The sequence below is a fragment of the Harpia harpyja genome, chromosome 6 (assembly GCF_026419915.1).
Source record: "Harpia harpyja isolate bHarHar1 chromosome 6, bHarHar1 primary haplotype, whole genome shotgun sequence".
In the NCBI taxonomy this organism is placed as follows: domain Eukaryota; kingdom Metazoa; phylum Chordata; class Aves; order Accipitriformes; family Accipitridae; genus Harpia; species Harpia harpyja.
Window position 1 is genome coordinate 39,312,724 of NC_068945.1, and position 24,676 is coordinate 39,337,399.

The following is a 24,676-nucleotide window of genomic DNA, read 5'->3' on the forward strand; positions in this document are numbered from 1 at the left end:
CTACAGTTGCTGTGTGTCTCTCCAGATGGCACCATACAACCCAAAAAGACTTTGTTATGAAGCTGCTCCATCCATTAAAACAGTGCATACTCTAGAATTTAGCATCCAACATTAAAGGCAGTTATCACCTACTGCCAGCTTATTTGTGGATGAGCTGTGAATGCAAGACAGCCCTAAACAGTAATGTAGGAGCTGACACTGAGACAAGCAAACATTTCATACTTAACATAAAACAATATGCACGGAGCAAGCCAAAAGTCATGACTACAGGCCATGAATTTGTTGAAGATGTATATTGAACAGCACGAAATGCACAACTGTTCAGACATCATAAAACTTTCCAACCTCATTAAATCGCAACTTGGTGCTGAAACGACTACGGCAGACATCATTTTTACAGGCAGGAGTTCCACTCTGTGTTTAGTAAATGCTCTTATTCCTCAAAGGTTCTCATGGACTCAGAGTTGGGAACCAACTGAGAAACTTCAGGTACATTTTTCAAGTATTTGGCATAGTCATCAACAACAGAAGAAAACAGAAATTTGTAGCCGCTATGTGTGCTTCAAGATAGCTACACAAAGCACTCACACAAAGCAATGATGAAAGATTAATTCTGTGCATATAATATAACTAGAACTCAGGGCAGAGGAAATGAAATCAAGTATGCCTGCAGAGGAAAGGCAGGTCAAACGCCAGAGTGAAGTCAGTGGTTTTAAACTCAAACAGTAAGTTTTAGGAAAAAACAGTAAGTTGTTCAGTAAATAGGAAGAACTAGTGGTCATGCCAAAATAGGCTGCTGATAAAGGCCGTGTCCATATGATACCATATTTACTAATCACTTCTTGCCCCGTCAAGTCAGGCAACACTCACAGAAGATACAAGGTAACTACAGACATTGCTAAAATAAGAAGGAGTACCTAAGTGAATGTAACTTGGAAGAAGGAATCCAGGATGAAAGGCAGCCACAAGAAATCAGCCTTGTATGCACATAGCCTGAGTGCTAGCTGCAGTTTTCACCTCTCTGTAAAAGGTTCTTTCATAAAGAGCATATCCAATTCTAAAAATAGTGTAGAAACATGAGGCAGGACACAGGCTAGTAGAGGCTGTCTGCTAAAAAGTAAACAAACAACAAACCCCAAACTTTAAAGAAATACTGAATGTATTACTATGAATGATATGAACATAAACACAACGTGAAGTAAGCTTAACTGAGTTTGTAGGTAAGCTATTATTACAGCATAATAATTGTTGCTATTTATTATTATACCACAAAGATACTTACTGGTTCCTGTGGAGATCAGAGAAAGGAACAGCATCATTCCCAGAATGTTGAAATTTATACTAACAGCAAAGTATTTTAACATGCATTTTAGGTAAAGCCAGCAACTAATCCCCCCTGTTATATTTCTATATTAGGAACAGTCACAGGGGAGAATTACATCATCTGTGACCAAAACTGTTACTATAATCAATGAGCATTTGGATATTCCCTGGCATCTGCACTGTGCAAGTCTCAAGACACTCCCATTTGTTTACAATAATGCGTGTGAAATTCCAGTGAGGAGATAGTCATGCTTAAATTTTCCTTTTTAAGCAAGGTTCATTAGGATTGGGTAGAAGAACGTGAAAGTAAAAACTTGTGGGTGTTAGACAATAAAAATCATTTGCAGTCTCTCGGCAACAGCTTGGAAATAACAATTTCTGCAATACCAAGTCATGTCAAATAATCTACCATCCATAAAAGACACAGCACTGAATGCAAACTAATGAGGAATGCTGAATCTGGGAACAATTAAACCTGTCAACTAAACCTCACACTGAGACATGAAAGGTACAATGCTCTCCAACACGGAGCAAATGCTCTGCAGCTTTTAATGTGCTCCCTCCAGGTGGATTTGGTCAATTAAGTAGAAGAAATGGTCAAAGGCTTTCACAAATTTGGTTGGTTCCTGGATTGCATCCTCCCCACTGGAAAGTTCAAATAGTCACTGTTTGCTACTTGTTCATCAGATAAGTGAGCTCTATAAAAGGGCTTCTGTCAATAAAACATGCTTAAAGCTGGCAGCAGTCCCTGGGTCTAGGAAATGGAATTGAAGAAAAATCCAGTTCTGGGTGATCATTTCTAGAAGCCATGCCTCAGGATGTGGAGAGGAGGACCACCAAAAAGACAGGAAAGTTTCACAAGGATTTAGCAAGCCTTGGTTAAACCTTATGTAAGGTCCTGATGAATCTCCTATGGATTTCCATAACTGCCCAGTAAAAACCAGTTCTTTTTGAAGAAGGTGCTATTTTTGCTATGCTACCAGCCTAAATGGACTGCTTAGCAGCTCTAATCCGGGGGTTTTTGACAAGTAAAAATGTTTACAAAGTTGTAAACTACAAAGAAAGTTTCTATTGGAAAGAATGCTTCTGAAATGGTGTACCTGTAGCTTACGATAATGATATGTTACCTGATAGTTTATAATAGCAGGAGTCCAGAAATGACAACCCAGAGGAAACATCTCAAGCCTAAAGTCTGATATCCTGTTTTGCCTGACCCTACACAATGCTCCCCATGGGAAAAAAATGTGATTTGAAGACACAGAGGCTGGCTGAGGGCTGGGAAAGAAGTTATTCTCTCTGGCTTTGTCTCTTTACAAGAAGAATTCATTCCTAAAGAAGAATTGTATGAGGGAGTATCAAATCATGCCCTGCATTTTCAGAATAAGCTATAGCACAGTTTAAAATGAAATGTATAAAGTGGAAAAACACAGGCAGCCTAACCTACCTTGGGGCTGTTTCCCTCCTAAAAAAAATCCTACATGCATGAAAATGGGAGGTTTTTGGAAAATTGTCATCTGCTCCTCCTTTGCCTTGGCAAGAATAATGAGAAGATGAATAATCAAACCTGTCCTTGTCTAAGCCTGTGAGTATCATTATGAATGGGGACAACTTGAGCCTTTCTAACTACATTAGGCAGAAGAGCAACCTGAGGCAAGCAGATCTGGCTCTACCAGCTTGTGCTTAGGGGAAGCTGCGACACTAAAGAAGCCAGATATGCCAGCAGAAAGATGTGACCTTATTGGAATGGAGATCAGTTGATTGTCCCTGTTAAGCCTGTTCAAAGCCATTTCCAATTACAATGTTCTAACCACTTTGCTTAATGAAGGAAATAACAAACATTTCTGCCTAGTCCTTGGATTGAATCAAGCCATTCTGCTGTGAGTCATTCAGATCTACAGAAGAACTTCATCTCATACACAAGAATATCCACATAGCCTTTTCATTTCTGGGAGTGGAGAACAGGATATAAAAAACACTATGAGAAAGGCTGTGTGCAAGGTCTGTCTTTTTGATCTTACCAGAGGAAGCAAGTATTCAAAAACAGGCAAAACCAGATCTCTGTTGAGTTTTCCTAGTTTTGTATATTACCATTGAACTCAGATTATCGTGTCCTGTGATGCAAAAGATACAGAATTCAATGAAATAAGCATGAAAGGGATTAACTAGTTTGAATCTCACATGCATATACTGTGATGATTTCTGCCTATTGAGCTTCCAAGTTGAGGAACAGTCAGCTGTCTGATGCCCTCAAGCAGGCTTGGCAATCATGGATCATATATTAGGCTATGTTATGGAGATGAAAGTGGCAGGTTTCAAAGAAATACCTGTGTGCTTAACTGCTACTCACACTAGCATGAAATGCTTGCAATAGAAATGAAGTCACTAAACCTTTTGGGTTCCTTAAGGAAGGGCATGACCTGTAGAAAACTTGCTTATTGTTTATAATTTTGAGTGAACTTAGAACAATTCATTTTCCTCCATTGACAGCATTTGACATTTGTAGTTTAACACCATTCTGTTATGAAGCTGGATAGTACCTGACTGAGGTGATCTTCAAAATTTTCCTTCCGTTTAAGTAAGAGCACCTAAAGGATGTGAACTGATATGGGAAAATATTAATACCAGGACATAGTAATATAAAACCTTGGGAGGCAAAACTGCTGACTGTCTTCCAGCTCAACACTTTGATCAGCCTGAAATGATGCTTTAAAGTTAATGCATCAGTCATGTTAAGATTTAGTCAGATTTATGATATTCAAGCTTTCTTTATTCCACAACAAGAAATTCCCTTTTCTCAACATTTTAGATAGATACAGAATTATTGTACAAGCTCTAAAACTTCGTTTCTATTTAGGAGAACCATGATAGCATTAAACATGGCATGAAAACATCATTTATGGTAGACTAAAAGGTATTAGATTACAGATGTGTTAGTGCCAATGAAACAACATAATAGAGCTTGGCAAAATGAACACAGTCATAACACACATCTTCCACAACAGTTTCCAGGTAGCAGAGAAAATAAATCTATTTTAGGGGCCTTACTAAAGACTTATAATAAATAGGTAAATAAAATGTGTAAGAGTAAATTTTTTCTGAAGGCAATCTCTCCTTGTATTCAAAGGGGACAGTGAAGAAAGAGAAATATGACGGCTGGGGAAACAAGCCCTGAGAACCTCACATTATTAACATTTATGGCTAGGAAAAACATTTCTAAAAGACAGCTTTACTTAATCAGCTACCTGTGTATCTTTTCATGCTGCACATAACATTTCCATCAGAAAGATGCATCAGTACACGTCAGGAAAACATCCTGTGAGTCCTCACAGATAACATTTCCTGACCAGCTCTAATCCTTTTAGTTCCATGCAGAATGAGTTCCCAGCATGCTTAGGACCTCTGCAAACATTATGCTGGGTACAATGGAAAGAGGCAATATGCAAGGGATCTATGATGTATTTCAATTAGATCACAATTATTGCGGTCTAAGTCCTATCAGGAATAATTCTTTATTTAAATTATTCTCTTATTTACATCTATCTGATGAAGCGCCCTCTGTTGATGTTAACACTTTCCCTTTCATACATTTACTTTACCCAAAGTATCCATGACTATCCTGTGAAAGGGGGGACACTGCAAAGTGATCTTGTTGATGTTATACGTTTAATTTTATTATTTCTACTACTCAAACAAACTCTAACAGCCCTTCAGTTTCAACTGAGACTTAATTCAAGGCTGTACTCATGTTCACCAGTCCCACTTGGTTGGGTTTTAATCCAAATTTCCCATTTATTAACGATTTTTAATCCATAGGTATATTTTGCAATTTCTAATAGTAGAAGATCAAAGGGGTGGAGAACGTGCCCTGTGAAGAAAGACTGAAGGAGTTAGGTCTCTTCTCCCTGGAGAAGAGAAGGCTCCGGAGGACCTCATCACAGTATTCCAGTATTTAAAGGGCAGCTAGAAAGAGGACAGAGGCTCTCTCTTCACAAGACCTACACGGAGAAGACAAGGGGTGATGAGTACAAGTTGTACCAGGAGAGGTTTCATCTCGATATAAGAAAGACTTTTTTTACAGTGAGAACAATCATTCCCTGGAACAGCCTCCCCAGGGACATGGTCGAGTCCTCGTCACTGGAGGTTTTCAGGATGAGATTGGACAGGGTACTAGATAATCTCATCTAGGCTCCCTTTCCCATGAAAGGTTGGACCAGATGATCTTTTGAGATCTCTTCCAACCTGGGCTTTTCTATGATCCTGTGATTCTATGATCTTCAATACAGGTTTAAAATGGAATGAGTTTTTGAAAACACTGTAACAGAGACATTATACTAATATCACAAGCAAATATTATTGCTTTAGCCTTCTTAGGTTAAAAAAGCTGCAATGAATTTTGATTGTGGTATGGGAGGTCCCTTTCCTTTTCTTTAGTGTTTCACCACTAAATAATAGTATTAAGGGTGCCATTATGTAGCACTGAATCACTTCAGAAAAAACTCACAAGTATGGTAATTCCTAAATGTAATGGAGGTAACAGATTTTTTTCAAGCAGTTCTATAAGGATCAGAATTTAATCCATCATCTTTTTAGATGACAATAAGTGGCAATTAATGCTATCATTTTTACCAGCTAGTTTTAAACATATGCATAGATGTTCTATTACCAATTTAGAAAAAGCAACTTCACAGTTCACCCAAGATTTTCTGCCTGCTCCTCAAGAAAATGAATGTAATTTTCTTACATTTTGTAACTTGTAAAATACATGTGATGGCCTTCCAAAAGTTTCCATCTGTCACTGATGGGAAGGTTTTTCATATATATCTGAATAGATATACATTATTCAGCCAATAATTTAGTACATAATTATATTAAATTTAAAGAGGAATAATCTCAACAAGAACAAGAAAATAGATTTTGTCAGACACCTGTTATAACTGTCTGTAAGTCTATACTATATGATAAACTGTAGAGGAGACCAACTTCACCCAAAACAGGTGCACTACTATAGGATTTATAAGTGACAGACAATGATGAAATATAACACTTTTTCCCCAAACCAGCTGCAAAAGCACCTTATAAAAGATAAAAACATCTTCTGACTTTTGCAATTTAGGTTGCATTTTTTATAATTCTGATGAGTTATTTCAATGTGTTTGTATGACACGCTACAGTTGATGGAGTTCACATAAAATTTAAAAAAAAAATACTTGCTAGAAATTGGAGAAAATGAACTATAAAGGGACATTTTGACAAGAACTTTGGGAGTTATTGCCTTTGGGACAGAATAAAAGAAGTTCCTGGGGATATTAACATTGGAACTGACAGCATCATTCAGCAATATGGAAGTTATTAAGCAATCTTTCAAAAGCTTGGGTTTTTTCACTGGAAGCTGCATGAAAATCCACAAACTAAGCTTAGCAAAGAGCAAGAAGAGAATAAAATCTAATTTGAGTGGATAGATCTCAATGAAAGCTGAAAGAATTCAGCATGGATTAGATGACTATAACACTGAATATTAACACCACATTGACTTTCAAAAGGAACATAACATAAACAACTTGGGGATAGATTAATATACTCACAAGGTATTTTCTTTATATCCTTGTGTTTCTAAACCTTCTATAATACTACATACTTTAGCAAGGAGGAAAACGCAACCAAAATATAAGACAATCTGATTCTAGGGAGAGACTAGATTGTGTGTATGTCATTTCTATAAAATAGTATCCTACTGGATCATGAAAATGTTTCAGGTCTAATTTAGATGACACAACTGGTTTCACATCAGCAAACAAGTTATCAAGTAAAAACAAAAAGTTAACTCTATTGCTAACATAATTTATATGTAAAATTTGTAAGAGTAGACTAATGAACACTGTTGAAACTATATAAATGGGACATCTTGAACAACCATTTATCAGCATTTTTTCACTAACCTAAACAGCAACAACAGCTTCAGACAACGTGTTTTAACAGACTTAGTACTCAGGAAATGTCACCAAATTCACAGGTTAGCCAGAAAGAAGTAAAGATAAAAGGAGGGAAGCAATCTAATGCACACCAAATTTTAGAGATCATAAATCATAGCGAGTGGGGTTCTCTTTGTTCTTCACTTATCAGATGTCAATTGACTACCAGGTCAGACTGCATAAATGTGTACAGAATGATAAGAACAAGACTAGAAGTTCTGTTCTTCAAATAAGGTAGCTATTGCAAGAAAGGGACAAGGTACATCTTATGATGTCATATTCAGTAACACCTCAGAACTCAGAAAGGACTGCAAAAACCGTATTTCCTTAAGAATCGGGTGCCATGGACTTGTGCATCTCCAGTTTCTTTAAGTGTTGCACAGCCTGAGCCTTCCTCTACCATGGGTAAGGTTTCCTTTCTCCAGACTTTCCCTCTAGTCTCAGGGGTCTGGGATTCCTGAAAACAAATCACGCTAGTAAAGACTGAGTAGAAGAATGCACTGACTACCTCAGCCTTTTCTTTGCTACCAGATCCTATTCAGCACTGTGCTCCCATTTCCCCCAGTTTTCATTTTCTGCTTATACACCTGGAGAAGCCCTTCTTATTTCCCTTCATATCTCTCACCATATTCAACTCTAGATGAGCTTTGGCTTTCCTAACCATCCCTTCTCTCTTGGACGTTATCTCTATACATCTGGGTTACCTGACCCTGCTTCCACTTCTTGTATGTTGCTACTTGATAGTAGGAGATGTCAAGGAAAAAGCTGGGCCTAGGATTTCTAACTCCATGGCAAAGATTAAAATATTCCCTCAAGTAAGGTTTCACAACCCTGAGTCAGGAATCAAATGGGATGCTTATTCCATGAAATAAAATATGGTGTAAAGGACCTTGAGCTAGTTCATTCTGGCATGAATATATGGTGGAGTGCAATGCCATGCAGAGATAACAGCTTGAGTCCCAAGAGCATTATAAAAAATTAAAGCAGCAGCAAATGAAAGCTTGAAAACCCTGCTTCTAAATACAATTAAGTAGCTTAGGTGCCATGTTGCCTTCATATGCATATATTGTTTCAACTTTGGGAGTTAGCTCCATTGGCACTAGCTTTGCATGTATGCTATGTTTTGGTATAAATATAGTACAAGGCAATTACTTTTTTTTTTTTTTTCCTTGCAAAAAACAAAAGCAGAAAAAAGACAAATTTTCATACATACACATCCTTTTACCCAATGCTTAGAGAACTCATTTGGGAAAAACTCAAGCTCAAGACTTCTGACTTGAGTGATTTGGAATGAGAATTTGATCCCACATCCTTTTAGCATGCCCTAAATACTAGATTAAAATACACAACAGGGTTAGGTTTTTTTCTAAGTTTTTCAGGTATTGCTATGTCAGAAGAAAAAGAAGTAGCTTAAGCCTGGTTTTGAGCATCTTCTAATAGCACATCAGATCACTTCAACCAGCTTGAAATCTGGCTGCTGAGAGCCGTCCCATCCTAAAAATCCATGTTAAATTCTCTTTCCTGATGCCTCTGTTCTCCTGCCGCTTTCTGCCACACTACCGTGCTAGTGTCTGACCAAGGAAAAAATAGACTATTGCTTTTAGGGATAGCCAGTGCCTTCATTAAGCTCAATGTCTAGGCATAGTTACAATCACTGTAATCTGGCATAAATCCATCCTTCTGCCAAGTATAGACATACCCACAATGGTCTAATGTAGCTGTTGCAGCCAAGACGAGGAAGAACTACCCAATGCTATCTAGGTGAGAAGTGTTGGGGGACCAAACACCTCCCAGGGAAACACCTGTGTGTATATTTCTTTATCTTCCATAGGATATTCAGACTTTCAGCTGACTATCAGGAGTGTCCAGAAAGAGGACTCCAGACTAGAACACAGCCTGCCTCACAGTGAATGGGAAAGAAAACCACAGTTTCACCCATGGAAAGGGAATGGGAACTCAGGGAAACCAACATGGTCAGCTGCTCCTTAACTCACAGCAAGTTAGATTTACACAGAAAACTCACAAGCCTAAGCAGTTCTTGTTGTGCCTAAGACCAACATTCAAGGCCTCGGCAAAACATCCTTTGCATATAATAACTTGATGGTTGCCCACATTCCTCTCTTGTATTGCCTCTACATCATTTCTGCTGCTGCCCATTCTCCTATGTACCATTAACCACCTAGACATCTAGCTTACTTGAAATGTCCATCCATGGGCTTGGATTTTTTTCTCCCTTCCTCTTTTAAGTCTGTAGGGTCTGATCTGATAACTCCACAAAATACATTATGGGGGGAGGGAAACTCATTCATATACAACACAAACAGCACTGAAGGGATTCAGCTGAAAGAGAAAGGCTTCCAACCTGCTCCAACAGATATTTAATACGTGTGAAGCAGAACTTCAACAGACAAGATCCATATGAATATACGTCATCTACACAATACTCACTAGTTAGATGGAAAAGCTGGAGTCTAACCATTGCTACAAATCAAACAGAGCTGGGAGTTGCACGGGGTCTTCTGCATTTCATAGCACTCTAACTACAAAGAAGAAAATTTGCTCTACAAATATATGCAGCTGTTAGTACTGTGTGTGAAAGATAAAATATAGTTTTAAAAATAGTGTTGTAAGCACTTCTAATGCAAACACTCTCACTGGAATTTTTTACTGCTTTGCTCTCTGCGAACATTTGTTGGAGCACACATTTACCTCCCTAAATGACTGCAAATAAAAGTGGTGGTGAACACCACCTCCAGCAAAACAAATTACTGGCTTGCATGTGGAAGAATCACTCTGCTGTTGCATTTCCCAGCCTTTTGCCACTTCTGCTTGTAAAGACATCACTGTTCTCACTTTTCTAGTAATAAGAAATTATTATAGAGTGTACACCATAGTGCAGGAGGACTGATTGAGTAGAACTGCTGGAGAGCAGAACTTATCAATAGGCAGCAGTGACTGTGCCACTTAGCTGTCCACTTTTGAAGTCTGTTAATCTTTTCATGTAATGGGAAAAAATGTTAGCAAAGTACTGCTAGTACATATACACAATTTCCTTCTCTTTCTCAGTCTCAATCACATACACATGTGCACGCACACGTGCACGCGCACACACACACAGAGCATTCCTTTCTTTGCTCAACTTTGATTATGACAGTTCTTAGCTGAAATTCTCCACAGTATTTTCCCAGTTAAAGGCTTTTCAGGAGGAATTTCATTTGTACAGGCTGAAAACTGGTAGAAACTGTTGTCAGTTGACATCCACAGAATTTCCTGGTCTTGCTCATTTTTAAGCCATTATTGTGAAACCAGTTAAAGGAAATGGAAAATCCCAGTCTTTACAGTTCTTCACTGCTTTTTATCTAGTCATTGGTCTCATCAGCATTTTCTACTTAGAAATAAATGCTTTCATTAAGAGGGAATAGATTTTTTTAGCTGACTAGAATCTTTCAGACTGTAATTTTAATGTACACCTTTATTCTAAGAAATGAGTTTCTTAAATAACATCTATTTGCTCTCTGAAAGCATGCTAACAGTCTTATACAACACACTCCATTAGCATGGAAATGGATTTTTTGTGTGTAATTTACTTTTCTGCCACTGTATTACATTATAGCTGCAGTTATCAAAAAGAGACTAGAAAACTCTTGTTGCACTTTAAAGTGTGTAAGATTCCAGCTGGTTTTTTATTGTACTTCTAATGTGTGTTTTGACTAACAACATATACTTTGTAATAAATATAAGTGTATATGTATAGCAATACCCAAATATATTTAAATTTTTCACATTTTAGAAACATTTTAAGAAATAAAAAGTCAAAATTTTGCAAGAAGCATGTGAATATAATGAGCATTTCAGACAGATTCATTAGCATAACATGAAAACATTAAGAATTAATATTCCAGGAATGATGATAGGATAAAACAAGAGTAGGTAGGAATGAGAATATTACTGTGTTCTCCTGGAGCTATTTATTGCTAATATGAGTTTTTAAAAATATACATCATGGGAAACAACTGGCAGTAAGCATTTGTCCCCGCTGACTTTCCTGGCGCTACTGTTGGCTGTCCTCAGGTTTACAGAGGCACCTCCAAAGTGGAGCTATTCTCTCTGTCAATGACTCACTCCAGTTTAGAACCACCTACAGATTTGCTGATGTTGCACTCTCTGACATCAACCTGGTCATCAATGAAGATGTTGAACAGCATGAGGCCCAGTACTGACGTCAAGGTACCATGCTTATTCACAGCTATATCAGATGGATGATTGGATCGTCCAAGGCCTTTTGAGCCTGCGTACAATTTTCAAGCCACTTAATAGTTTATTCTTCTAGTCCAGTACATATTGCTTCCAGCTTAGCCATTCCAGCCCAGTTTCCATGCCATCCTTATATTGCTTTGTTGTTAAATTGAGGCATCTAAATTGCACATGTACATGTGCAATCGTTATTTTAGATTTTACTGCCTGAGTCAACTTGCTATTTAGGACTTTCAAATTCCTATGCCACTTCTGTCTGACTCATAGGCATCCCTGATCCCTAAATTTGTGACATAAAACTGAGGTTATGGCATTTCCATGTGAAATACTGGTGAAACACCTGTAGAAAAAAGATTTCATCCGTATTCCAAGAGATTACCATCACTGAAGAGCTATGGGTGTAAACAGTTCACTGCTTTAACCTGCCTTGTACTGAGGGGGGCATACCTACCACACTTCATACAGCAATGATGACAAACGATACTGCTTCTGAATTTTCCAGTAGCTAAGGCTTTAGTTAGATATATGAGGATTAAAGTTTATGAGATACAGCTACTACCTGCAGATGTGTGATATAAATAAATACCTAAGATAGAAGACACTTCCAAATACCTGGTCTCACTGTAAACAAACATTTCAGTGTTGGGGTTTCTTACAGTAAGCAAGGCTTCCAGAATTTCCCCACTCTTCACCTTTACAGAGGACAAGTTACTGCATAATGTCTGCTGAGAGCTTTGCATAGGATTTAATAAAAGCAGAGTCAGGCTCCTTCTGTATGAAATGTTCAGCAGCTGGTAGGGAGAAAGTGTTCAAGAATGGTCTGCTTTTGTTGACATTCCTGATATTTCTATTTCTGATACATGTAAAGTTGCTGTGTATACATTGTGTTTGTGCCACAAGCATTCTTAGGAGATGGAGCCAGAAGCACACTCTCAAGCTTCATACGCCAACATGAGAAAAATCAACTCAATTCCCAACACCTTGTAAAGCTGCCAAGGTCAGGAAGACCTTGAGTTATATGCTGCTGTGACAGTTGCATACGTTAAAGGTGTTTGTTATGGCAATACATATTTTTCATTTTCTGTTCATAGAGAACAGCTTGTCCATATAAACAGAAGGTGAAAAAAAATATTAAGTTAGCATTCTTACTGATCAATATTTTTCTTTGCTCCTTCTGCACCTTTAAAAATTAATTACCCTTGAGCTTGTTCACCTTCAACCATATGCAAATTAATGAGACAGAGGCAAACGTAACAATTGTTTGTTGTTCTCTAACCAGTGCAGAGTACTGTACAAGCCATAGCACACACCTTTTCAGTTCAGTTCTCTATGCAGCTGCAGATTCCTCAGTGCAATGTGTTTTGAGACTTAGAAGCAGAATAAATATTAGTTTCAGTGAAGCATCCCCTTTAGCAACTTCAGAGGGTAGGAACTGTATTAGAAAGGAGAACGTGAATTTTCTTCTGACACTGACGCAGAGCATGAGCATCATCAGAGGAAAAATCAGAAGTGGGGCTTGCTTGGGATGGAGTCATCTTCATCAACCAGGTCCAAAAAAAAAAGACAACTGAGACTCAAATGTCTCTGGATCCAATTGCCTCGTCCCAGTTTCCTCTCCTTCCAGCTCCAAGATGGCTAGCTCTTCACCTGTGTCTCTACCACACTGGCCTGGAAGGGCTCAGTAGCTTGGGTTCAGCTTTTCAAGTGTGCTGCTTTCTCTCAACACATATCCCATTGGGAACCTCTGCTCAAGGCAGCAGCGATTGACCCCTCCGAGTTACCTACTTCTGCCCCACCAGCACAGTCCCAGTCAGGATCCAGAGCAGACCCATGCCTGTGCCTCCACACAGGAATGGGTTCATGAGTGAGAAGCTCAGCAGGAGCTCTGCGAAGAGCCATCCCTTGTCCATCCCTTTTCTCTGGAGGCTAGACACTGGAGTGAAGAGCACCTGCAAGAGGAATTAAAAACAATCTTTTGATCGCAGAATCAAAAGGCAGAATCTCTTTAGCCTTTTGGCATACTCTCCACACCATGTCCCAAAGATGGAGCTGCACAGCCTGTTTAGAAATGGGCTGCAAGCAGCCCCGTAAAGTTGAGGCACTTCACAAACCAACTCAAAGATACCGAGTCTTTTCTTGAATATAACCTTACAGACTAACTAACACTGCCTTAGGCAGTCTGCAGTGACTAAAACACGTCCTTACTGCTTCAGTGTAGGGCACTGTAGCAGTCTGCAAATTTTAATATGGCTTCAAAGACTTTTTTTTGCTACGTACTCCATCGACTGTGAGTCCTGTTCTACGCCTGACAAAGGCAAAAGGCCTCACCTGGCAGTTCATGCCAGACCTGGGTTTCTGTTTACAGCCCAGGCATGCCCAGGGACTGAGGAGCCAGGCAGTGCTGACAGCCGCCCTCTGACAGCGGCAGAAAGTGTCCACAGGACGCAGTGGAAGAAACCTCCAGCCTGGGAGTGGGTGACCTTAGTGGTGTTGTAGTGGTGACAGTCAGAGAGGGTGGGGAGGCTCACACTTTGGAAGTGCTACTGCAGAAAGACATATAGCGGAGAGAGAATAACTAATTTGTAACGTAAGGACTTCATAAGTAGATGAAGACAATATCAGCAAAAAGAGCGCATTCATTTGTGAAAGGCTTGAGGGCCAGGTCTCTCGCTTCTTTAAATCAGCATGTCTCCATAGATTTCAGTGAAACGACATTGGTTTACCTCTGTTGGGTACCTAGTTATTTCTACAGTAGAAGAAAGGCTTAAAAAATATTATGGATTGCATTCTCACCCTGTATAAATTGTTACAGTTCCCTTGATATCAGTGGAACTACACTGGATTACAACAGACAAAGGTCAGGCTCAACTATACCGAAGAAAATTCACCGGGTGCTTACTGAGCTTTTGTGGTTCAGCTTCCCTGCATAGGCACTCTCACTGCATAAAGCGCTTTGAGGAACTGGGCTCCCTACATGAAAAGGGGCTAACATAGTCTGCAAAAGGCATTTTAGGATCTTTATGGAAGCTTGGTGCAGAATAGATGTTGTTATTTACTCGTGCAAATGTAAATGTATCTGCTCCATGTAGAACACCCTGATGACTGAAGAAGATATTATTTGCATTTAGTTCATTGTGCCTGATCTAGAATTAAAGAAAAGAAAGAAAGGTAATAGCCAGTTTGTCAAAGCGAAATTTTGTTACGGCTGTCAAAGTTTGTAAACTACATCAGCTGCTCAGTTTGAAAAAGCAGCAAGAGGCTATATGCAGATGTGCCTGGGCTCAAATGTTCATCCCTTGTGACGTTATGTGAGCCTGAACTGTACTGACACAATCACATTTTTCCATCTCACTTCACAGATACATCTGCAAGAGTTAGGATCATTTCTGTAAACTTATGAAAACTGTGTGTTCCGCCTTGAGATATTACTTGAGGAAGTCACTCATATATTGATTCCTGATGTTGCTGGTTTTAGAAAGATAAGACTTCTAATCCATCTCCTGAATGTTATGCTGCCAAAGATTAAACAGCTGTCATGCCCACCCCCCCCAAATTAAAACAGAGAAAAAAAGAAAAAAAAAAGATTAGTGTGTTGGTGGATTAAGGAAAGTCTATTTTCAGAAATAAGCAAAAAGCAACAAGACATGCTATTTTCTGTGTCAGCACCAACTTCTGAAGCTTTAAAGACCACTTCTGTCTAGAAAGAACGGAATGGAAAAAACCAAAGTGTGTGGCATCACTGCCTATAAAACCAGCAAAAGTTCACTCAAAGCAAATGAAGGGCTTTACGCACCCTGCTCAGAGGTGCAGCCTGTTAGTCTCCTTATCCCCCTCTGTTCTGAAAATAAGAATGTGTATTGGGTTTGCGTGGCAAGGTTTTGGTAGCTGGGGGGGCTACAAGGGTGGCTTCTGTGAGAAGCTGCTAGAAGCTTCCCCCATGTCCGACAGAGCCAATGCCAGCTCCAAGTCGGACCCGCCACTGGCCAAGGCCAAGCCCATCAGCGACGGTGGTAGTGCCTCTGGGAGAACATATTTAAGAAGGGGAAAAAACTGCTGTGCAACAGCAACTGCAGCTGGAGAAAGGAGTGAGAACATGTGAGAGAAACAGCCCCGCAGACCCCCAGGTCAGTGCAGAAGGAGGGGAGGAGGTGCTCCAGGCGCCGGAGCAGAGATTCCCCTGCAGCCCGTGGGGAAGACCATGGTGAGGCAGGCTGTCCCCCTGCAGCCCAGGGAGGTTCATGCTGGAGCAGATATCCACCTGCAGCCCAGGGAGAGAGGACCCCACGCCAGAGCAGGGGGATGCCCGAAGGAGGCTGTGACCCTGTGGGAAGCCTGCGCTGGAGCAACCTGTGCCTGAAGGACTGCAGCCCATGGAAGGGACCCATGCCAGAGCAGTTTGTGAAGAACTGCAGCCTGTGGGAAGGACTCACGTTGAAGAAGTTCACGGAGAACTGTCTCCCATGCTGGAGCAGAGAACAAGTGAGGAGTCCTTCCCCAGAGAAGGAAGGAGCAGCAGAGACAACGTGTGATGAACTGACCCCAACCCCCATTCCCCATCCCCCTGCACTGCTGAGGGGAGGAGGTAGAGAAAATCAGAGAAAATCAGGAGTAGAGTTGAGCATGGGAAGAAGGGAGGGGTGCAGGGAAGGTGTTTTAAGAATTGGTTTTATTTCTCATTACCCTACTCTGATTTGATTGGCAATAAATTAAATTAATTCCCCAACTCGAGTCTGTTTTGCCCGTGACGGTAATTGGTGAGTGATCTCTCCCTGTCCTTATCTCGACCCACGAGCCTTTCGTTATATTTTCTCTCCCCTGTCCAGCTGAGGAGGACGGGGAGTGATCGAGCGGCTTTGGTGGGCACCTGGCATCCAGCCTGGGTCAACCCACCAGGAAATGATACTGTGAATTTGAAAGTCCAGTTTGCTCTAACTAACAACTGTGAAAATCCACAACACTGTCTGATAACAGTGAGGTTGGGTCAGCCTGAAACTAGTATAAATAAGCACAGTTTTGCTTGTTCTTTCAAAAGGCACTGAAGAAAAGAAGGTATTTCAGAAGGGACAGTGGGATCTCAGGAGAGAGAAGGAAGAGAGAAAAGTGTTACTTGGGAGCCTGGGAAAAGTAAGGAAGCATCCCCAGCAAGGAATGTAAGAAATTTTAAGTATCCAAGATAGGGAAAAATGTTCATTATCTTTGTCATATTTGTTTCCCCAGTGATTATGGAATGGAAAGTATTGTGATCAGATTTCTCTGTCTAATGAAGTAAGCGGCTGAAATGAGCTTGTATGATGAATTTGCAGTAACTGATATTTATATACATAACACACTAATGTGTTTTATGCACATATATATCTTCTTTGCTGACACTAGTTTGACAGAAATGAAATAAAAAATGCACAATTGGTGAAAATTAGAATTATACACAATATATAAAATAAAAAATTACAAACTAGCTGGAGTTTCAGATCTGTTCTAAAACTTTAAAAACCTTTTTCCTCCTTGGTCACAAGTACTTGTAACTATTAATATTTAGAGATATAAACTCTGTCATATAAATATAATTGTCATCATTTAGAATGAAAGTATATGTGCCCAGAATTACTGACACACACACCCATGCATACACAAACACAACATGCACACTAACAAATCAGGGCACTAAAAATTAAAAAAAAAAAAAACATACTCCTGAGAATATTGCCTTTAGTCATTGGTGATGAAGGCTGCATGCATATAGAAACAGGTGAATGACCAGACAAGCTGAACAGACCAATACATACTAAATCAGTAGAAGAGTTCCTATTGACTGCAAAGGTGTGGAACGGATCCATACTGTGCGTGCAAGAGAAGGCTATCAAGGTCTTCCAAAATTTAAAACTGGGTATTACTAACCTATCCTAGCCTTTCCCTAGCTTTGGTTTTTCACTTGTAAGAGGTTCCTTTTTAAGTGCATCCATGTCAAGACACAGAAAGAAACTGTTTTTTTCTTGGTATCAAAGTCTGTTCCATCTAGAAATTCTAATATAAAAAAAGATACTACTGTGGATTCAGAGGAAAGACCAGCATTTCCCTCTGCTGTTTCTGAGGACCTCTCAATTATTAATGGGCTTTGACATCCATCTTTTACCCTGGAGCAGTAAGGAAGTATTTCACAAAGAGCGATACTGAGACAGCAAACTGAGCAGCTTGTTCAAAAAAAGGTCCGAGTGAAGTGAATATAAGCATCCTGATCACCTGACCAGTGTCCAGTGCATTATCTGGGTGTTATAGCCTAGATTTCAGAACTAGATTTGGCATCTGAATACTGACTAAAACTTAAGGAAGTTCAGACCGAGATGGAGCTTTGATTGTTTTTTAAGAATGCAGCACCTTTAGCCTCCAGGATCAGACACTGAAGAATGGAAAAGAAATGCACTTATTATATCTATGCTTTATTGTAAAGATATATGTTCCGTTTTCGGCAAGTTCTTCTGGGTATAAGAGAAATAGGAGTTAATGGGATATGTAAGCATAAGTAACTGCAATTATACATTAATGCTTTAGAAAGACTGTATGTGAAGTCATTGCATTAATAGCATCACTTAACCTGAACATGTTTCATTCTCCTACTTTAACCTTCAGATGTGTAGATTTAATATATCCAACTTTTTCAACTATCTCTGAGGTCCTACTATAGTTTTCTTGTAGACACGGGAAACTGTTATGACCCTTTTAAGTCATAAGGTAATTTTTCTTCAGACCAGATTATGCTGAACAAATTATTCTCTGTTTTAACATGAATAACTTTAATAATTTCAGTGGCACTGCACTGAAACTAGAGTGTAGCCTTTATAATTTGAACTACAATTATAATTTCTTTAATATAAACTGAGATAAAAATCTAAGGAAAGGTGAAATCTTTACGTCTTTTGATTTTTATTTTTTTCCCCATTGGTTCAAGCCTAGGGGAACACTTCAGATTGTAATTATTTTATAGGGCACTCAAACATTTCTATTGCTTGAAAAGACAGCAACTCATCTTTCCTAACTATAGAAAGCAATGCTGCAGTTTGCATTTATTAAAGTCTGCTGTAGTTATGCATTTTATAATTAGTCTTATTATGGTTCATAGAGTTTAAATTTCCATTTTTGTTCTGCATCCAAATGTAAAAAGTCCCAAATAACACAATATTCTAGTATTCTTTTTAGATAGTAGCACCCACTTGCTAAAATTCACTAATACGAATTCTGCTTCAGGACTAAACTTGGCCTTTCCCACATTCATATTCAAAGCAAGAAGACAATAAATAAACAACAGACAATAAACCCTCTAAAGCAGTCAAGAGTGATCCAAGAGGGACTTGTGGTGAACATCCCATTTCATACTATTACAGGGGAAACAAACTTTCTCTTGTCATCAACATATGAAAATCTGCACCAGACTTCCAAAGTTTACTCATGAATTCTAGGACAAGCCTGAGTCCAGTTGGAAGTGTCCTGGTTAAACCACGACAGGAAGGCACAGTACCCTGTAGATGTGTTACAGGCAAAACCTGGGACAGCCTCAAGGCATCTGTGAATTGTGTGCTTTCTGATCTTATGTTTTTATTGTGTTCTTATTTTCTTCTCTTGCTCGACACTGAAGATTTTTCAGCTCAGTGTATGAGCAGCAATATGTATGTCCCTCAAGGTCATTAGAATTACAGAAGCTGTTGCCATCAAAGTTTGTCTTGAGATACAAGTTTACTTTACATGCTTTAAGATTAGCTTTGAGATCATCTTCCTAATGTTTCAGCCACCCAGCTCTGCACCTTTATCTTTTTATCAAAAAAATGGGATGCTCCCCTCCGGCACACGAACTATATGACTTTGCTGTCTCATCTGAGATATGATAATTAGAGTGTCAATGTCAGAGCTTTTACAGACCTGCACAACTTCAGTACTAGTTATCATATCTTGACACTAGGTATTTGCTAAAAACAGCATAGGTGGAAATGAATGAGGCATTTACATAGCAATCTGTCCAAATCTTGAAGCCATAAAACTATGACAACAGCAGCATAATATTCCCATTAAAAAACTAATTTTTAATTCAGTCAGTGGCTGGCACTATAATTTACCAAAGTACTGCTAGCCCTGTTGATATACTTTGTGATATCATCAGCAGTCACCTCATTTCATTACCAAGATAACAAAACTTGTTGGCAGCCTGAGTCACACATTATCAGTGGACACTACAGCGGCTGTTACAAAGCTGCCCTGTCCTGTGGGAAGCACGAAGTCTGGGCCTTGGGGCTTTTTGATGGACTGTGAGATCACAATGCTTTGTAGCAAAGCAATCAGTGGTCAGTAGGATATCTGCAGGCTATGAGCCATTTTTTTTTGCTTTTACAAGTTTCAAGAATATGGAGTAACACATGCTGACAGCCATCCTTAAATTTGTCCATCAACACTGCATCAAGCACAGTGCTCGGACCAATATGAAGTCAATTTAACTTATTTGAAAAAGCAAAAAAGATTTCAGAAAACAACTTTGCTTAATAAGATGAAACCTTCTTTCTCATATAACAGAACCAGATGCTGCTGATCTACTAATCAGGGCAGCCAAATGGACTGTCCACAAATCAGAGCAATTCATAACATCAAAGACTTTAGAAGGATTATGAAAAATCCCTTAAAAGTTTTGGTTTTCCTCAAGGTGCTTCATTTGAAATATCCGGCTAGCAAAGAAAGTCTGTCATGGCACAGTCAGAATGGAATCCATGCTGACTTCTACATGTCTTTCAACTACTCTGCAAATTCAATAGTCAAACAATTTAACAGAATTGGCATGCATCATTCCAGCAGCTGCTGGATTCTACCACTCATCTGAGACTGATAATCTCCGTCTTTCATAAGCCAACCAGCTGGATAGACCCTTTTTTTGGAAAAGGTCAAGGAAGGGACAGAGTGGGCATCTCCTTATTCATTCTAAACTAGTCCAGTTTAACTTCTGTCAAAACAGTGACTTTATTTTGCTACCAGTGGTCTAAAATGTGTCATGAGCTGGTATGCGTACAGGGCCTAGATGCTTTGTTTAGAGTCACATTGCCCTTAGCCTTGAGTCATCTATCCTGCAGTGTGAGATGCCATTAATCTATCATATTTGCATATGGCATAACAAATGGATACAGATATAGATTAAAAACTACAAGATTAATATGTTCAGTTCTCCTCTAAAGTAAAGGGATATTTGCAGAAGTTATTGTTTGCAAGCCTTCTATCTAATTAATAGATTTGGGGTCAGAAAATGAAGTAGATGCTGAACTTAGAGAGTCATCTGACCTGGTAGAAATCTGTTCAGGTTTGGCTATCTTCTGTTGAATTGTAAGCAAGCCATGCCTTTATGACCACTTGCAGGGCACTGATTAACAAGACTCCTGTAGGAAGCCAACTATACATCCTCAGTATTGATGCTCAGAACTACTATTCCTACAAAGAATGGGGAGAAGACATGATCCCAGGTTGGGGATTATAACTGCTGGAATGCTAAGTGGGCAACACACAAGGCAGTAAATAGAAACCCCATTCTTTCGTGCAGAACTTTGGCTCTTAGGCTTTTACTTCTGAATTGTATAAAACTGGGGTACAGTGTCCGATACTCTCTTCATAGCTAAGGCAAGGAAGAAAGCATGAGAGAAGACCTTTGATTAATTTTACAGAATTTTACATCAGATGTTCACTAGATACAAATCTGAAATAATTTACAGAGCAAAACACTAGGATTCCTCCTTTGGAACCGAGTCTTCTGCAGACAGACTGCAAAGTTTGTCTTCCTCTTTGTCCTGTCCAAAATTCTGACCTCATGAATTTTGTGCTTTTTGTTATATTTATTTATTATATATATTTTTTGTTGTTATAACAAGTAGCACAGGTTTAGGTACCTAGGAAAATCATTGCTTGAAATATTGAGCAGTGAAGGTATCTCAAACACCTAGGCATTTTAGGCATGGTTTTCCTGCATTGCTCTCTTGAACTCAGTTTCCCAATTTCCATCTAAATGTGAACTCCAAGATCCTTGGCATTTTCTTGAATAAGTCTCCTGAGCTCCCTATTATCATGTTTATAAAAGATATCTGTAAACATCTTTAAAATATAGTTAAGCTTATGATGATTGTATTTATCTAGAAATGAAGATATAAGTATCTTAAAATTAAAAGTTGAATGATCTGCTTACCGGAAAATCAAAACTTATCTAAAAAGTCTCTGCAGCCTCATTTGAAAAGCTTGTAAATTCAATCATATTAACTTCTTAAGCTCAGTACGAAAAATAAACCTGAGAATTGCAGACGTGTTTAGCCTACAGAAGAGAAGGCTCTGGGGAGACCTTATTGCAGCCTTTCAATACTTAAAGGGGGCTTGTAAGAAAGTTGGAGAGACTGTAGCATTAGGACAAAGGGTAATGGTTTTAAACTAAAAGAGGCTAGATTTAGGTTATATATAAGGAAGACATTCTTTACTATGACGGTGGTGAGACACTGGAACAGGTCACTCAGAGAAGTTGTAGATGACCCATCCTCAGAACTGTTCAAGGCCAGGCTGGATGATGCTTTGAGCAGTCTGATCTAGTGGAAGATGTCCCTGCCCATGGCAGGGAGGTTGGACTACATGATCTTTAAAGGTCCCTTCCAACTCAAACCATTCTGTGATGCAGCTTTATCTTATGGGATTCAAGCACTAGAACTAAAGGAATGATTTCCTGTTCTGCTGAAATAGGATAAAATAACGTTCAGAGGGAGATCACCGTGCCTTATTCACATTCTGAACATGTTTTTTTCTCCCTGTGCATGGATGTCAATGGCTTATAGTTTCTTGTGTTCTAAATAAAACTCCATTGTATAACGGAGTGCTTTCAGAAAGTTACTTAATTAAAAAAATACATTTAACTTTAAAATAAATGTCATTAATAACCTTTTTGCCTTTTAATCTCACAGTGAGACAAACATTTTAACACAATGAATGGAAAAATATGGAAAGTTACAAGCTCACAGTTCTGATTCTAGAAGCAGTGCTGTAGGGCAGCGACATTTCAATTTAAGGAGACAGCTATAGTGACACACTGTAGGAGGAAACAGGAGCTCTAGCACACTTACTTGATAAGCAAAATTTATATTTATATTTGTCATTTCACTTTTATCTGACCAATGATAGGCAAAGTGCTCTAGGGCAAGAGAGGTGCAGTAAACTAAGAACAATAATACAGACGTGCTTTGCTTATTTTTCTTAATCTTCCCTACATTTCAGATTTAATTTTGCTTGTCTATTCTTATATTAACTTACCATCCAACTCTGTAAATCCCAAATAAGCACTAGTAGCAGATGTTCAACATCTTGCAGGTCAAATTCCCAACACAGGAAGAAATATTGACAGGATTTCAGTATTTTTTCATGTGTAACCCCTTTATAGAAGTCCTGGAACAGAGGTGGAAAGAAACAGCGCTCAAGTAATCCTCTTTCACAAATCAAAGCAAAACACTTCTAGCTGACTTGGCCTCAGTGGATAAATTATGACTTGGGAACAGACTTTAGCTAGCAATCAAAGTACGGTGCAAACTCTAATACTGATCATACACTTTCTTCTATTCAGAAATTTGTATAATACTACTAACAAGAACACAGCTTGTCTCTAAAGAGTGAACAGTGGTTACACACCTACAAATACCAACTCAGACACCATCTTGTAATGTCTCCCAGAACACGTATTTTCACAATGTTTCCTAAGAATGAATTGGGTGAAGTGCAGTTTCTTGGGAAAATAAATATGGATACACATTCTGAATACATCTGTTACTCCCTTTTGAGTTGTAATACAAGTACCCTGACAAAATTTGAATATGGACATTTAGCTGGTAGTAGCAAAATGAGCTCTGGAATAAAAGGATTCACAGATGTTTGCAAATAGTTTGGTTATTTTGCCTAATTGCTCTGTATCTGAGCTATTAGACTTCATACAGTCTAAACAGAAAAAAAATATTCCAGAAGCATTGCAAAGGAAAAGAAAAAGCCGTGCATGTTTTCTTTTCTTATATTTACGTTTAAGAAAACATTAGCATGTTTTCTTTTTCTTATATTTAGGTTTATCTGGAAGGATACTCTGGAAGTATCCTTCCAGATAAACCTAAATATAAGCAGTCCCTTTACTCACACTAATAAAAGAATCATTTAAGCAAATACTGGTTAGTAGAGTCTGACTGTGAAAGAGAAAATATGTTTTGATAAAAAATTATTTCCACATGCAGTTAATGAAGAGGTACATCCATTTGTTTATGCAGACATATTGCCTGTTCATTAACCTCCAGCTCCACTTCTTTGAACTTTAGCCTGCAGAGTCTCCATACAGAAATCATTCTCCACATTGCATTTGTGAGAAGTTCCCATATAGAGTGGCCTCTTGGGCATAACTGCTTATGCGTTCTTTACCTGCAAATATTTGTGTATCTCTAACTTAGCTAGGCTTTTTTTTTTCTGAATGCTTCTTTCATGGACATGATCATGAGCAATGAGATATTTTTTTTTTAAATTTCATTAATTATTTTTCATTAGAATTCTTAACCCATAAAGTAGTTATTCCATATGTGAAGAGTTTCTTTACTATTGCTTTCTTTAAATACACTACTACATACAGGAATGTCATTGTTCAATATACCAGATATGATCTCTCCACAGAGAGATTTTTACACTAAATACATAGGTTTTCAGTTATTCATTTTGACAATCCAGTGACATTTCAGTGACAAAGGAAGTTAACATCATGAATATTTTTTGTATGCCTCGCAATATTGTCCACCATCCATAATAGAGCACTGAGCATTGATTTTGAGCGCTTGTAGCCCAGGGATACATATTTTTCAAAGAAACTACTTGGTCATGTTGAATAATTTCCATTCTACCTACAGTATCTGATTTGCTTTAGAGGCACTTACAGCTCTGTCAGTAAAACTGAGATTGATTAAGACCACAGCATAGGAATACACAAGGCATGAAACCATGTAATATACTGAGTCTTAACCCTTTTATCCTTCAGATTGTTTTCTTTCACTTAATTTGTTCTCATCTAGATAAAAATCAAACCAATCCATACAAGACCCCTCTTAACCCCAAAGTCTCAT